The 12,700-nt window shown below is 37.7% G+C and overlaps 1 protein-coding gene across 1 annotated transcript in view; it reads right to left on the minus strand.

The window, feature by feature from the left end:
• GREB1L (GREB1 like retinoic acid receptor coactivator) overlaps window positions 1–12,700 on the minus strand; it is a 339,947-nt gene that overhangs the window by 197,294 nt on the left and 129,953 nt on the right. The window lies entirely within an intron of this gene.

Here is a 12,700-nt window from a genome sequence, read left to right on the forward strand (position 1 = left end):
TTATGACTTCCTACTGTAAGTTTTTGAGACAGCTAGAGGATATAGTCAGTAGAATGCTGGGCATCAAGTCAACAAGATTCATCTTCACGAGTTCAAATTTGGCCTCAGACATTTAATAACTGTGTGACCCTGGGCCAGTCATCACTGCTCGTCTCAGTTTCCTCATCTGTAAAATGAACTGGAGAAAGAAATGGCAAAGCAAAAAATCCAGTGTCTTTGCCAAGAAAACCCCAAAAGGGGTCACAAAGAGTTAAATATAATTCAATGACACAAATGTAATTTAAAACAGCTCTGGCTTTCTTATATATGAAGTATCTTTGTGTTTCCAAAATCTATAATGACTGAAAATTACTTATCTTCTCGGTAATGTGGGGAAGGAATTCATTATTCAGGTTCAGGTTAGACCAGATAACTTCTGATATTCCTTTCACAATCTTGAGATTCTATGATTTTTTAACTGTCCTTCATTTATTTAAAATTAAAATTTAATTATTATATGTTATATAATAATTTAATTAATTAGTTAAATAAGATTCCCTGGATATCAACTATCCAGAATTACTCATGTAATAGTGTCATTGTAGTTCTTGGGGCCATTAAAAATGGCTGATAGATTAGGAAAAAAAACAGTGAAAGGGGATCTAATTACAAAATTTTGCAGAATTTAAAAGACACTGTTGCATCTTTTAGATATTCACCAAAACTATACATTATTAAGCATTCACATTTTATATCATATGTAACTAAATAAAACTTTTGGCATGTAGAAATATTCTCTGATACACATAGATCCAAATACCAGATTTATAGGAGATACATATACAAATCATGCATTCCAAAACTTTATGTCCAGAAGCACATGAAAACTCTAGCTATAACAAGAAAATACATTAGCTGTCACAAAGCCCATGCATTCTACCCTTCCAGCTTTATATCATATTAACATCTCTCCCTACATTCTGTTTAAACCAAAACTACTACAATTCATTCTTCAATCTCAGTATGCCTTTTCTCACATGTATATTAAAATATATTGTCCTCCATTTTCTAGAATAGGCTCATTCCACATTTCTATTTGTCAAAATTATTCTCTGCCTTCAAAGACCAGTTTAAATGTCACCTGCTTCATGAAGCCCTCCCCAAATGCTCCAACTAGAAATCCTTTACTCCCAGAATCTCTCAATCCTCTGAGAATTGTCTTACATATTTATCACATTCGGATAGAAATTATATCTATTTGAATTACAATTACAACAACAAATAAAATAATTATAATTATTTGAATACATATTTTTCCACTAAACTTAAAGGTAAATTCTTTTAATTATTATTAAATTGCTATTAATTATGAATGTTTCACCTTCATATTCTTAGCATTATTTTTTAAAACTCTTACCTTCTATCTTAGAATCAATACTGTGTATTGGTTCCAAAGTAGAAGAGTGGTAGGAGTTAAGCAATGTGGGTTAAGTGGCTTGCCAAGGGTCACATAGCCAGGAAGTACCTGAGGCCAGATTTGAATCCTGCACCTCCACCCTCCAGGTCTAATGTCTCCTCTCAACATTAGGCTTAATATTTTGTTCATGGTAGCCACTAGTAAGTTTTGTTGTTGTTGATAATTGGAGTTATGACTCAGGCTCTCAGATTAGAATTATATACAAAAATAAGCCAGCCTGAACAAGTTGTGGGATATGATTGTAATGAAATACCATTGTGCTATAAGAAATGATGAGCAGGATGATTTCAGAAAAATCTGGAAAGACCTATAGGTAAAGAAATGGAGGAATTCCATGTGAACTGGAACAACCTCCAGGAATTAATGCAGAGTGAAAGTAGCAGAACCAGAAGAACATTGTATACAGAGACTGATATAGTATGGCACAATTGAATTTAATAGACTTTTCTACCAGCAGCAATGCAATGACCCAGGACCATCCAGAGAAACTTGGGAGAAAGAATGCTATCTACATCCAGAGAAAGAACTGTGGAACCAGAAATGCATTAGAAAAATATATGCTCAATCATGTAGTGCGATAGGAATATGATTGGGGTTTCAATGTTAAAGAATTGCTCTACTGCAAATACGAATAACATAGAAATATGTTTTGAACAATGATATATGCATAACCCAGTGGAACTGCTTGTCAGCTTTGGGAGCGGGGAAGAGAGAGCAGGGGAGGGAAGGATTATGAACCATGTAACCATAAAAAAATATTCTAAATAAAAAATTAAAAAAAAAAGACCTATATGAACTGATGTAGGGTAAAGTGAGTAGAACCAGGAGAACATAGTACACAGAAACTGAAACACTGTGGCACAATCAAATGTAACAGACTTTTCTAATAGCTCAAATTTTTTAAAAAATAAAGATTAAATTTTTTTTCATGTAATTTAAGGGGGGAAAAAGCCAGCCAGTGAGAAACAGCAGGGTATGTAAAGACAGCAACTAAAATGTCACCCTTAAGAAGGTGTCAGAATAACTATAAAAATTATGAGAAATGTAATAAGTCAACAAGAATTTATTAGGTGTTTATTACTGTTGGGTGATGGGAAACAAGTATCTATAAAATATATATACAACATAAATACCAAATTAATAATGACAAATATATACAAAATCATTAAGTAAAAGCATAGTAGTTCAAGGCAAATGGCTCTGCATAACTCAAATGGTCTTGATGACAGGGGAAAACAGATTTAGGGCTGGAAAAGACCCAGAGAGAGATCAATGTCCTTACTTTACAGATGGGGTAACTGAGGCATAGAAACATAAAATAATTTACACAAAATAATATAAGCCACTTAACTGTTTGCCTCAATTTCCTCATTTATGAAATGAGCTGGGGAAGGAAATGGTAAACCATTTGGCATCTTCATCAAGAAAATTCCAAACCGACTCAGACATAGGTGAACAACTAATTACTATTTGACCTTGGACAAATCGCTTTTGTTTTTCCACATCAATTTCTTCATTCGTAAAATGAGGTGGAACTAGATGATTTCTCACTTTTTCTTCTTCTTTTTTTTTTCTTTTTTTTTTTTAAACCCTTAACTTCTGTGTATTGACTTATAGGTGGAAGAGTGGTAAGGGTAGGCAATGAGGGTCAAGTGACTTGCCCAGGGTCACACAGCTGGGAAATGTCTGAGGCCAGATTTGAACCTAGGACCTCCTGTCTCTAGGCCTGGCTCTCAATCCACTGAGCTACCCAGCTGCCCCTTTTCTCACTTTTTAAATGTTGGAAATTAAAACTTTTTTTAAACTTGGAAATAAGAGTTTGATTTATATCTAGAAAAATTACTTATATGGAACAATACCTTACTGCTTTTGATACCAAAGTCTTTTAGTTATATAGACTTTAGAGATATTTATCAAAATTGACATGTATTTACATTCTCTAATTTAACTAATTTAAGGGAAGGGACATATATAATTTCTATTCTCAAAATGAATTAAATAAATTCTCAGGTAGAAGTCATCCAGAATAGCCTTTCAGAAAATGCAATCGTTTGATATTTTATAATATGTATATCTGACCCAGTACTATTTTCATGCATTTATTTAGCAGAATTTTGTGGCATTTTTTCATGTATCCAAAACATCTTCATTCTTGGCACAAGGTGCCATTTTTAAAAACTTTTGATGAATTGTAATGTACTTTATAAGTGACATAATTCTGAAATAACTTTTTATAAAAACTAGGGGGGAAATGTCTGGAAAGCATTGGCTGATGAGAGACAGGAAGGAGGAATGAAAACAATCATTTTTTTCCATCAGAGATCCTTCAAATAAAAGTGTCTGATTTATTAATTACTAGTTGAACCTCACAATGTCATGGATGTAATCCAAGGGTCTTGAAGGATGCTTAAAAGACAACAGAATAATGTTCCTGAAATCTTTTAACCTTCTTTCTTTGGAAACCCTCTGTCACAAGTCAGAAGGATAATGTCCTTTTTTTTTAATCAAATGAAAAAAGTTGTTCTCACACGAGCATAATTAATCTTGTGACACCATGACAAAGAAATTCTTTAAAAGGATTTCTCCGATTTCCTCTTTAGACAGAAGATTGTCTTTATCCATCATCTGTCCTTCCTGATCCCTTCTTGCTGAATATCCACATCAGCAGAATTGTCCATCAGACTAGACAGCAGGAGGTAAATCTCTGAATGATTGATAGGGCACCAATGCTCTGCAGGCCTATTTAAGTGTAAGCATCTATTGTTGCAACCTTACTTTACAGCAGTTAAACAAATATAATAGTCACCGATTCAACCATTGTTCAGCTAGACTTGACTAAAAACTAGTAAGTGAAGTTAGTGAATGACAATGCACAGATTTTAAAGCCAGATAACAACTTTACTCGATAAATTTAAACCTGAATTTCCATGTATAAAAAAAGAACTCAGAAGAAAAAAAACAACACTGTAAGGATGTCTGAAAGTAGAAAGAGCTTTTTCTTAAACCATATGTACAGAGATATAGAAAACTATGAGCAGCTAATACTGTTTGATCGCAGTATAGTGTGTACAGTGTGTCTTTCTCAGCAACCTTTCAGTGACAACGTTTTTTTTTTTGTTTTTGTTTTTTTTCCTCTGCAAAGCAGTTATCCGAAAGAAAATTCCGGCTAGGCTACCAGTTGAAAAGATATTCAGTTAAAAATTCAAAGCGCATGAGATGGAGTGGAGTGCCAGCACCACTTTGAAAAATATGGCACATCTGTTACATCACCAACAGACTTTTCCCAGACCCCCTACCCCCACCCCTGACAAAGGTGGCCAGTGACAAAGATTTTGGCTTACTTGTGTGATCTTACTTCTATGTGGGAAGGAAAACCAAGGGCTACAGAAGGCTCCTTGCGAGTGTACCAGTTCCTTCCTCAAAGGAACTAATTAAGTGCGGCAATATGGGTCAGTTTTAAGCGGGGCAGAGAAGCACACTGGGCATGGCTCCCAATCCACAGAAAATGTCACCTTGGCTCAGCACTCAAGGCAATCTCCTCTGAATGGAAATCGGTCTAGAAACTTCACTGGGCTACGGTAAAAAGCACACCCAATAACAACAGTAGAGGTTATGACAGTCTTTGTGTCTTTGTTAATGCTGCCAAGAAGAGCTACTTGATCCGAGACACTAGAACTCACTGACACCTATGTTCTATTTGCACCAGAGTGACCTTGACTATTCAGTTCTGGACGCACCCTGTGAAAATATTTGTTCGTCCTTTATATCGCCGGACACTGCTTGAGGCGGGACTTCATAGGCCACTGATTAAGCTAAGTGGGGCTTCCTCTGGCACATTCGGGAGTGCCAGCTACAGCGGACTACCCGTCAGGTGGACAGCTCTCCTTTCCTTAAGTGCAGAAACTGGCCGCTGGGCTGGTGGCCAGGGCGTCAATACTCTCGTGGTTTCCTTTTGTTTTTGTTTTTCTTTTAAGGAGAGAAGCTGTATCCACGATTGGATTAGGTCCATCAGGGAACTTGGAAAGATCCCAAAAGCAGCAGTGGCCAACCCTGCAACAGGAATCCCTAGTCCCGGCGGCCGAAGGAGGAAGACCCAGAACGTGGCTGGGGGAGACCGTGAATGGCTGAAAGCTGCGCTAAATGGGGGAGGCGGAAGGGAAGACAGACGTGAGCAGACACAGGGCATGAGATAGGAGTTTCCAACTTTCTTGGACTCCCCAACCACAAAGACCGCTTTCCTCTGCTGGATTCCCCGTAGCGCTAATGTTCTATGCCGCATGATTCCTTCAGGGAGCCCATCACATACTGTTCACCCTTCGTGTGTATGCATCGAGGGGGGGAAAGTACTAAGGCCATATGATGTAATGGAAAGAGATAGGAGGCCTGGGCTCAAGGCCCAGCAGTCGTATTTACTAGCCATTTGACCTGGGGCAAGTTAATTAGCCTCTAGGTGACTGCTGCCTACCCAGTAAAATGGAGATAATAGCATCTACCCTCTTCTCAGCTTCATCAAGATAAGCTACAGGATACAGACTTGGAAGTAAGATCTGAGTTCAAATTCTACCTCAGACGCTTATGAGATGTGCCATCCTGGACAATCAACCACTCAGACTCAAGTTATCTCATGTGTAAAAATGGGACTAATAATAGCATCTATGTCACAGGACGGTGGAGATAATCAAAAGAGAAAACATTTGTAATGTGCTCTGCAAACCTTAAACTCCTCTATAAATAAATGCTGGCCAATATCAAGATGTTGTATGGACGGAATGAGATAATATATGTCAGCACGACCATGGCGACCATGCCGAGGTCATTGCCTTGCACATAGTATGTGGCTTAATAAACACTGGTGGATTTATTGCAAGGGAATCTGTGTGGCAAGCCGTTCCTGTAGCCCACACCCAGCTAAGCCTGGAGAGTGTAAAGACCTGGGTGGAAGAGCTCACGACCAAGACGAGGTCAAACAAGAAATGCTTTCTGATTTGCAAGGAGAGCAGGAGCCAGCCTACACAAAATCCTCCATTTTTCTTTTTCAATGAATTAAAAAATCCTAAGCATTCTCTTGATCTTTTTTTTTCTTTTCTTTTTCGAGCCCACTTTGGCTTTAAAGTGAGTGAGGCTTCCGTGGAATTGCTTGTCAGCTCCAGGAATGGGGAGGAAAGAGGGAAGGGAAAGAACATGAATCTTGTAACCATGGAAAAATGTTATAAATAAAATAAGTAAATAATAAAAAATAAAGTGAATGGGGTTTAGAAAAGAGTCAGAAAAGAAGAACTAACTTAATAGGCAAAAGGTCAAATATATAAGCAATTACTAATATTTGTGGCATGATCATTTTGCATTAATTATTTATTTTGCCTCAAAATACACCTGGAATTAACTATCTGAATAAGGAAGAGATAGTATTGAAACCAGCATGGTCGTTTTAATTTTCATAACAAGATGGTGAAAGAGACAAAAATGAATGAAATGGATAATAAATTTTATTGTTATTATTAATATGAATGTGGCTTCCTAATAGTTTAAAGTTTTTTCTTTTTTAAAAAACATATTTAATTAATTAATTTAGAATATTTTCCCATGATTTCATAATTCAAATTCTTTCCCTTCCCTCTTTCCTCCCAAATCCTGTAACCAGCAAGCAATTCAACTGGGTTTTATATATATTATTGATCAAGACAATAGTTTAAAGTTTTTGAAATGTTTTTCTATTTCTATGAAAAACATTGTATAGTGGGGCAGCTAAGTAGCACAATTCACAGAGAGCCAGGCCAGGAGGACCTGGGTTCAAATCTGATTTCAGACACTTCCTAGTTGTATGACCCTAGGAAAGTCACTTGACTCCAATTGCATAGCCTTGACCCCTCTTCTGCCTTAGAATCTATAGAAGGTAAGCCTTTATATATATATATATATATAAAGAAAAACAAAATACTGTATAGGTCTGGAGAAAATAACTCTATGGGAATGTATTCAGTATTATGAACTCAATGACTAAAATTATTTAAAAATCATTCAAGCTTAGCCTTTTGAAATGAAGGATTTGCAATTAGGAAATTTGCCAAGAAAGAGAACACAGTGTCCTTGGTTTAGTAATTCACCACAGCAACAGGTGAGTCTTTGCATTGTGTACTTAGCAGTGGGGTAAAAACACAGGTGCAAAGAGATGCGGGTTATCTTGGGTGCTCCAGTGTGATTAGTGCAGTTTTGGAACACTTCCACTCCTCCAATTCTGCCCTTCATGAGCTGTGTCACCTTGACCAGTTCTAATCCATGAAATAAAAAAAGGCTGAACTATATGATCTTTAAGGGCAGCTAGGTGGTGCAGTGGATAGAGTTCTGAGCTTAGAGTCAGGCAGACCCAACTTCACAAGTTCAAATCCAGCCTCACACACTTACTAGCTATGTGGTCCTATTGGCCTCACTTTCCTCATCTATAATATGAACTGGAGAAGAAAATGGCAAAACCACTCCAGTATCTTTGCCAGAAAACCCCAAATAGGGTCACAAAAGAGTTGGTCACAACTGGACGACAACACATGACCTCTAAGTTTGTCTTTAGCAATTAACATTTTAGAACCTAATCACTCCATTATGGGCCACTCTCAGTGTCATGGTAGTCATCTTTGGAATCCCTAAGCTTCCTTCCAACTCAAATGCTACTTTCTCCATGATCCTCTCAGCTGCTCATACCCACTTCCCTAATCACCTTTGCCTAGTTTTCATTCATTTTGAATATATCTGTATACCAACAAGTAATCTCCCCAGAGAAAATGGGGGTGCCTTGAAGCCAGAGTCTCTTTCCACTTTTGTCTTTGTATCCCAAACACCTAGCGCAGTGCAGAGTGCATAGTAGGCTCTCAATAATTTGTGTTGATCAACTGATTCTTCAAGCTCCTCTAGGGTCCAAATGAGGTCTAATAATAGTAATAAATGTTTCTATAGTGCTTTAAGGTTTGTGAAACATTTTCCCAACAGCACTCCTGTAAGGTTGGTAGTACAAGTATTATTATCCTCTTTTTTTTTTTTTAAACCCTTACCTTCCATCTTGAAGTCAATACTGTGTATTGGCTCCAAGGCAGAAGAGTGGTAAGGGTAGGCAATGGGGGTCAAGTGACTTGCCCAGGGTCACACAGCTGGGAAGTGTCTGAGGCCGGATTTGAATCTAGGACCTCCCGTCTCTAGGCCTGACTCTCAATCCACTGAGCTACCCAGCTGCCCCCATTATCCTCCTTTTACAAATGAGAAAATAGAGGTTTTGAGAAGCTGTATCTTGTCCAGGCAGCATCCGAGGCAGGACTGTCACCTACTAAGTCATCATGTTTTTTATTGTCTTACAGGATAGAGGCAGAGCTGGACTCATGACAAGTTGGCACCAGGAAATAAACTGGTGGGGATCAAAGTTCTTCAAACTTGTATATCTTGCAGAATGCCCAAATTGCATCTTGAACTTGTGATGTGGTGGTAATCCATGGCTTTCACAGACTATGCCAACACAGCAAAAGCTCTGCTAGGGTCACCGAGGTTGGATCTCATTTGAGAAATCATTTATGGTTTTTAATGATTTCAAAATGCATGAAATTACAAACGCCCCTGCCTTTAGCATCCCTATTCTCTCAGTAACAGCTAAAAGAACTGTGGAGGGGGCAGCTGGGTAGCTCAGTGGATTGAGAGCCAGGCCTAGAGACAGGAGGTCCTAGGTTCAAATCCGGCCTCAGACACTTCCCAGCTGTGTGACCCTGGGCAAGTCACTTGACCCCCATTGCCTACCCTTACCACTCTTCCACCTATAAGTCAATACACAGAAGTTAAGGGTTTAAAATTAAAAAAAAAAATTAAAAAAAAAAAAGAACTTTGGAACACATTAACATAGAATCATAAATTAAGAGCTAGAAGGGGCCTTAGAGGCAGAGACCAACTCTCTTTTTACAGATGAAGAAAATAAGGTTCACAGTAATTAGGCAGCTAGTGTCAGAAGTGGGATAACAGAAGGATTAAAAAACAACTTGGGGCAGCAAGGTGGCTCAGTGGATAGAAAGCCAGGCCTAGAAATGGGATGGTCCTGGGTTTGAATCTGCCCTCAGATATTTCCTAGCTATAATACTCTGGGCAGCTCACTTAATCCCAATTATCTAGCCCTTACCACTCTTTTGCCTTGGAATCAATATTTAGTACCATTTCCTTTTCTTTTTCTTTTTAAACTTTTACCTTCTGTCTTAGAATCAATATTAAGTATTGCATGGGAGGCAACAGTAAGGCATAGAGGTAGAGATATCCAGCAAGTAATGGAAGCGTCTGCAGCAAGTTTGAATTTTGGTTAAAAAATGTTTATTAAAGACCTACTTTGTGCTCATCACTATCTTTTCTCCATCCCATTAGAATGTAAACTCCTTGAGAGTGCAGACCACCTTGATTTTCCATTTGAATCTTTGGTGTTAAGCACATTGCTTAGCACTTGATAGATTTTTTTCATTCATTTGTGATTTCAGTGTGTTATAGGATATTTACCAGATTATTCTCAGTCTGGGAAAATATAGTCCTTAACTAAAAGAACATTGTAAATCTATGACAGCTAGGGGACATGCTTTAAAACAAATACTAGAAGAGCTAATATTGGTTTCTAAAACAATAGATATAATAATAGTGCTGTCAGTTATTTAAGAGGTGTTTGTGTTAAGAAGGATGGTATATTTTTAATGTACCATTTTGATTCCCTTATTTCTCTTACTCCAAATTGCAGATGCAATATTTCTGAGAATTTTGAAGCTACGAGGTGTGAAAAGCTGCCTCCTTCTTCAGAAAATATTAGGGGAAACTGAAATAATTCAACACCTTTTTTTCAGTACCTTTTACAGATCTAAAAATATTTTAGTTTGGGAATGTAAAATATGCTTCATATTCCATGGCTTACTCACAAGATTCTATCTAGTAATTTTTTTTTTGGTCTAGACCTATGATTTTCAGTGCTTTAGGAAATTCCCACTGAAGAAACTTCTTCCACCAATACAAATGAATAACTCTTCTGCTATACTGCATTACATACTTTTAGAGAATCACTTGGATTCCTGAAGAGGTCAACTTAATACAGGATCATACAGTCAAATTCATGGCAAAGATGAGACTTGAACCAAAGTCTTATTGATGCAAAGATGAGCTAGCTATGTACTTTTCTCACTGCCTCTCCTAGCTACTATATAAAATTTAAAAGTATAACTTATTGAGATAATGACAAAATCACTCAATGAATTTATTTTTAAATGTCTTAAATGGTTACAAATGGAGCTGCAGGCTATTGAACTTGAGAGAATCCTTCATTTTTAGTGTTAAGAATCCCCAGGTTAGGAGAAACAGGTAAAAAATCCCAAACCTGAGAAGGAATAAGCCTATATTACAATAATTTCAGAACTCTACCCTTAGTTCTTGGGTCTAGTCAAGAGGAGCCTTCTTTCTTCTCTTGTGAAAAAAGGGTTTCTAAGAGGCCAAAAATCTTGTTTCTGCATTTGAAAATGGAGCTCTATTTGTCTCAATATACAGAAATAGTATAGATAAAATGATACAATTTTCTGACCACATCATTTAAGAAATAATTTTGGAGGAGTAATGCCTTAGTAGCAACATATTACCTTACTTTAAACACTTAAACTTAAAACCACAATCTTTTTTTTTTTAAACCTACCTTCTATCTTAGAATCAATACTGTGTATTGGTTCCAAGGCAGAAGAACAGTAAGGGCTAGGCAATGGGGGTTAAGTGGCTTGCTCAGGGTCACATAGCTAGGAAGAGTCTGAGGCCATATTTGAATCAGGACCTCCTGTCTCTAAGCTTGACTCTTCATTGAAACACCCAGCTGCCTCCACAATCTATTTTTTAAAAACTCTTCCCACAAGTTCCCTCTTGCTCTCCTTTTTTTGTATTCCAAACCCTCCAACATCATATCTCTACTATAAACACTGTGTTAGATAAAAAATGTCTAAGATATGTAGGTCACCATGTCAGATATCTTTAATAATCTCAAAACCAAATGCTATCATCAGAATCCTACTCCTGGAATATAAAGCACAGATAAATAATATCTAAGATATGTATGTCACCATGTCAGATATCTTTAGTAATCTCAAAACCAAATGCTATCATCAGAATCCTCCCCCTAGACTTGGGATGTAAAGCATCTAGGCTCTGGGATAGAAGAGGTAGGTAGGTGGAAGGGGGGTCATACTAGGACTAGAAACAGAGTCAAAAAGGGTCAAGGCTAGGACACAACACCCTCAAGTTTATGCAGAAAAGGCACAGTGTTGGGGCATCTTCATTCCTTTCTTTTTAAAACAGTTTATTAAAGTTTAAAAAAGATTCAGCATCATTGCCCAATAATGTCTCTTCCACATACAAAAAGAACCTTCTCTTTCAACAAAATGTACTTTGCATATCTTTCCCTTTCCCCATCTTGTTGAATAAAAGGTATAACCAAAAAAAATTAACCCAAACCAAACTACTTTCAAAATATCTACTGACAGGTAGCAAGGACACAATAGTGGCCCAAAGAAAAGCTTAAAAGATCATCCAAATATTATACTTCTAGTTAAGAAATAGTTCAGATATTCTTGAATTAGCCTCAGCCTTAATTTCACAAGCAGGTGGGAGAATTTGGGAACAAAGAAGATAAAACTATAAAGTAGTAAAATCCTTTTTCCCCTTCTCAGGAACAAACCTAGTTAAAAGAAACAAGGGGAAGAAGTCACCAACAAATAAAAAAAGACTTGGCAAGGAAATCTATTTGTTTCTCTCACCCTTCCAGTCACTAAGTAAGGAGACTCAGAGGCAACACCGCACTACCGCTTTTTGACAATCTGGTTATCCATCCAGTCTCTCCTTGCTTGCTCTTGCCTTTCCATTTAAGAACATTTTTCTGTAAGCCAACATACCTTAGCCTGTCCTCCGTCCTTCAATCTGTCTTTGTATCCTGGTGCACATATGTGTGCACCGTATGAAACCTCAGAATCCTTGTGGCCACAGCCAGCTCCTCAGAAGGGCAGCTGAGCTGGAGAATTGGGTGCTTAGTTCTGCTGAGGTGAGTGAGCCAAGAGCTGGGAGGTGGAGAGAGAATGAAGCCGAGCTGGGCAGGGCAGGGTGACACCCAGGCTGGGGTCAGACAGCTCTCCCAGGATTGTGTTTTAGCTTGCTGCTTCTAACTCCAGTCCTGCCCTACCCAGTTTTTAGCCTCCTCCTCCACTTCCCAGCCTACCT

The sequence above is a fragment of the Gracilinanus agilis genome, chromosome 1 (genome assembly GCF_016433145.1).
Source record: "Gracilinanus agilis isolate LMUSP501 chromosome 1, AgileGrace, whole genome shotgun sequence".
In the NCBI taxonomy this organism is placed as follows: Eukaryota; Metazoa; Chordata; class Mammalia; order Didelphimorphia; family Didelphidae; genus Gracilinanus; species Gracilinanus agilis.